The following is a 4,816-nucleotide window of genomic DNA, read 5'->3' as shown; positions in this document are numbered from 1 at the left end:
TATCTATCTATCTATATATGAAAAGATGGCACAGCAGAAAGGACTGCAATCCTAGAAATGCAGGCCCTTAAGAAGCAGCATTGTGATAAATGCCTTCTTTAGAAAGGTATCATTTCCATCACTGTTATCACAGGCTAAATCATATTTTATGTCACCTTCAAGTAGTAGTTGAGGCAGTAGGGTACAGAGACATCACAATGAGTCCCACTTAATACAAATAATTATAGACAGACCAACACTTCCACAAACTGTTTCCTTTTTCTGATTGCCAGTTAAATACAGTTTTAATTGATAGCTTAACAATGAAGGGTCATACACTAAAGTCAACGCATATATCTAACATTTCAGGCTAAGCTTGTCCATGTATATAACTGAAATCAGTTAAAAGGCATGGCCTCAAAGACACCAAGGTTAGGAACTTTTTACTGGCATGAAACTTCATCTTGCACACTGAAGTCTTCATACATACAGGGCAAAGTCAGAGCCTTTGAATTTGTGTTTATTCTTCATTTAACTGTTAAAACACTACTATAATTAAATATTGAAACAAAAACAATAGAGACTAGTGAGTATATGATGATTCTGGTCCTTTGCACACTCACTAGTGCACACTACATGCCATCAATGAACATTTATTCATTGGCCCCATTAAGAGGTCTCACACTGAACACCACCTCTGGGATGATGTTTGTCACCCTCGTAGACTTCTCCATTATAATGGGGTTGTCTTTCCTGATTTGGATCAAAGTCCACCAGTTCTACCCAATCCATTTCATCAGTCTCTTCTACTTCCTTCCTCTCATGTAAGAGTTTTTCCAACAATGAGAGTTTATCAGGAAAGCAAAGGCCACTTTCAGGAAAGTTTACCTTAGATTCAATGATTAGACTATCCTTTTCATATGGTCTATGATAAATTAGCATGCCTTCACTTAACACACACTTGATGTCTCCATACTTGACAAGTTGACCCAGAAGATAGGTGATAACTATCATTCAGTTGTCAAGAGTGGGTATTGACTTTTGGAAGCCACACAGTGCTTCAAATACCTGTATATCCATACGCATGAAAAGATCTTCCCCTCATCGAATAAAAATAGCATGGCCCTTGTTATCTAACACCATGATAATATCTCCTGACTCCAGCCCTGGTTCTTGGTCTCCTACACCATGGAATGTTCTGGCCATCTTTATGCCTTTGCCAATATGAACTTCTAGAATCTTCTTTTCTCTAACTACCTTCCATTGCAGCTCTTACATCTGTCTTTAGGGCTGATGTGTTCTCCATGGCCCTGGCACTCCATTTGCTGAACCATTCCAAGTCCTATCTGATGAATTCTTATTTGCATTCCAGTACAGCAGCAGTTGGGATAGCACTTCATAGTTCCTTTCTCACCACCTAGGCCTACACATTTGTCACAAGTTACATTCTTTTGCAGAGCCAACATCCTTGCAACCATTATATAAATCTTCTAAGTTAACTGAGAGCTGATGCATCACATTTTTACCTCTCCTGTCTCTCTGCATCCTTCTTCCTCCTCCAAAAAACATATCAAAGATATCCATGGGGAAGCCAAAACCACCACCTGCTCCACCCTCCTTAATTTCCTGTTCCCTTCCTTTGTCTTACAATTTCTTTTTCTTGGCATCAGAGAGAACATCATAAGCTCGAGAAATCTGTTTAAACTTTTCGCCTTCCTTTGGATTCTTATCATGATGGTACTTCAAAGCCAGTTTGCTATACGCCTTTTTTAGTTCTTGGGTAGCATTGGGTTTGACTTCCAAAACATTGTAATAAGTCATTTGTTTAACCATTTTCTACAGGCAGGGAGCATGTAGTTGTGTGCAAGTCGAGCAGCCACTACTCCTCACTTCTCAGTGAGTCCTAGAAAGTTCCCTCTAAGGATTTTCTGAATAAACATTTTTAATTGAATAAACACAGTTTTACTCCTTCCTTTTTTTTTTTTTTTTTTTTGCCAGCTCAGCCCTGAGGGTGGGACTAGCCAGGCATGTGGTGTTGAGAATTGAACCTTGGTCCCCTACCCCTGCCTAAGCTTGCCTAAGCAGGTGCTTTAGACTATTGAGCTATCTCACCAGCCCCCTACTCTTTTTTCAATGTAACTGCCTATTATATTTTTCCTTACTTCCTTGCACTATAACTCCCAGTACAATATTAAATTAAAATAATGAAAATAGTTACTTTTGATTTATTCTATGTGAGAATTATGACATCATGCAATACAACATCCATTGTTGAACTCCTAATATTTTCTGTGCTGAAATTTTGTATCAATGCTAGTTTTTCTTTCTATTTTGTATTCTTTGAGAAAATAATTTGTAGGGCCAGCCAAATAGCTCAGAGGATTAAACATCCTGCCAGAGGTTCGATCCCTTGGCCTGCGGTGCCTGCCCCCTCCCTGGGGCACACTGAGATGGCAATTGAGACTGGGTGTGATGACACATGCTTGTAATCCCAGCACTTGGGAGGCTGTAAACAGGAGAATCACTAGGAGTCCAGTATACTAAGGCCTTGAACACCCTGTAGACCCTTCCTTAAAATACAGGAAAAAAGGAAAAGAAAGAAAGAAAGAAAGAAAGAAAGAAAGAAAGAAAGAATTTGTACATTTAATGGCCCAGAAAATTAGTCTTCCTTTGAAAACAGCCTATGTGTACATGATGAAAAGCCAATTATACCAATTTTATTTTATTGTTTAGGTCACATAACTCTTAGTTTTTCTATTTTATTATTGTTATTATTATGATTAATATTATTATTTTATGCATTTAGTACAGGGTCTACAGGGTCTCACTGCACAGATTGGACTTGTAGTGATCCTCCTGTTTTCAACCTCCCAAGCACTGGGATTATAGGTTCTCACCACCACACCCAGTCTCAGTCACCATCTCAGCATGCTCCAGGGGTGGAGTCAGGGCCAGCACAACACACTAGGGACTGAACCCCAGTCCTTGTGTCTGCCTAACAGGTGTTTTAATCTGCTGAGCTACCTGGCCAGCACAGTTTTTCCACTTTTTATCAGTTTTAAAATAGAAGTATAAAAATCTTCCCTACTTGTAAGTTTAGAATTGCCTGCTTTTTTTTTACTCTCATGCTATTTTGATTTCAATCTTTCTTATGAAATACCTACTCATTTTGATACTTAGATTTCTATATTAATTGCTAACAACACAAATAATCATCTTAATCTCTGTTATAAATACCATATTACCTTTGATATTGTTTTTATTCATTAAATATTTAACAATCCTCTAAAGAATTATTTCTGAAAAAAATCCTTAGTATTAAACATAACATATTATATCAGTGTTAAAATGTTTGCCAGTCCCAGAACTCTGTATTATTTCTAGGATATTCAAGATTTTACCTGCAATTATTTTATTCAAACTTAAGCAACTTCATTTTTTAGCTCTTTCAGTGAATTCTGAAGAACTAATATCTCTTAACATTTGTTTGTCTGGAAAATTTTTTAACACATATTTTTAATCCCTCACTTTTGAGGAAGAACTACATCAATATAAAATTATGTGCTTTTCTTTTCCAGAGATAATTTCTCCTTTCTTTTGAATGCTCTAGGCTAATCGTTAGCTATTTTCATTTGTCTGTACTGTGTGTTTAATGCTGTGGCAACTTTGAAGTTGTTCTGCTTACCCTTGTTTCAGTTATGAGATTGTGATATGCCTAGCTGTGGTTTTTCTTGTGTATATTCTTTTTTAGATCCACCAAAACTTCTTAGGCTTACGGGTTTATATTATTCTTCAAAATGGGAATTTTAACTACTTATTTCTTATAATATTCATTCAGTTTCTTCTCCTCACACTCAACATAAGTGTAAGTTTAGTGTATTTAGTGCATTTTTATTTTCCCTGCAGCAATTCTTTCTTTGTGTATTAGAGTCCCTTTTGTATCTTACATGCTTGTTTTTTATACCTGCACTTGGTTTGCATATTTTCTATTACTCTTTCTTCAAACTCATGTGCTATTTTTCTTTAGTATCTAATGTACATTTATCTACATATTTAAGTTTGGTTTTGCATTACTTTGCTGTCAAGTTGCTTCCTTTTTATATATATTTTGAGTGCAATTACAACATGAATTATTTTATTGTGGAAGGTAGCTATCTTTGTAGGTCAGGTACCTTTTGAAATTTGGTGTATTTTCCTTACACTAAATGGAAGATGTTTAAAATTTACAATCTGATAAGTTTGAAACATGTAGTACAAGCAAAACACTTATTACAAAATAAAAAGCATAAATATTTTCTTATTCCATGAACATTTCCAAGCTACCCTGCTTTCTTTCTCATTTCCCAGGCAATCACTTCTTTGCTTCCTGTCACTGTAACTTACTTTGAAATTTCCCAGGATTGTATCTAAGTAGAATCATACAATATTTATACTTTTCATATAACTTATTTTGGGAAGCATATAAATTTGCATTATATTCATATTGTGATGCACCCATACTTGTGCTTTATTATTGTTCAATATGGTGCACTTTATACAAGTGATACATATTTTACTTTCCTCTCACTGTCCAGGAAATACACACTACTAAATACAAAACTTGTAAAAAAAAAAAAAAAAAAAACTCATATAGAAAGAGTTATGTGAGGGCCAGCCAAATAGTTCAGCAGATTAAGGCACTTGCAAGCAGGAACAGGGGCCAGGGGTTCGGTCCCCGGGCCTGCTGTGCTGGCCCTGCCCCTGGTGCATGCTGAGATGGCAATTGAGACTGGGCATGGTGGTGTGCGCCTGTAATCCCAGCTCTTAGGAGGCTGTAAACAGGCTGATCACTGTAAGT

At 36.5% G+C, this 4,816-nt stretch overlaps 1 pseudogene; it reads right to left on the bottom strand.

The window, feature by feature from the left end:
* Window positions 1-648: 648 nt before the first annotated feature.
* On the bottom strand, window positions 649-1,812 carry LOC101570150 (annotated as a pseudogene).
* Window positions 1,813-4,816: the final 3,004 nt, after the last annotated feature.

This window comes from Octodon degus, unplaced genomic scaffold (genome assembly GCF_000260255.1).
Source record: "Octodon degus isolate 3935 unplaced genomic scaffold, OctDeg1.0 scaffold00540, whole genome shotgun sequence".
Classification (NCBI taxonomy): Eukaryota; Metazoa; Chordata; class Mammalia; order Rodentia; family Octodontidae; genus Octodon; species Octodon degus.
This window is presented reverse-complemented; position numbering and strand designations above follow the sequence as displayed.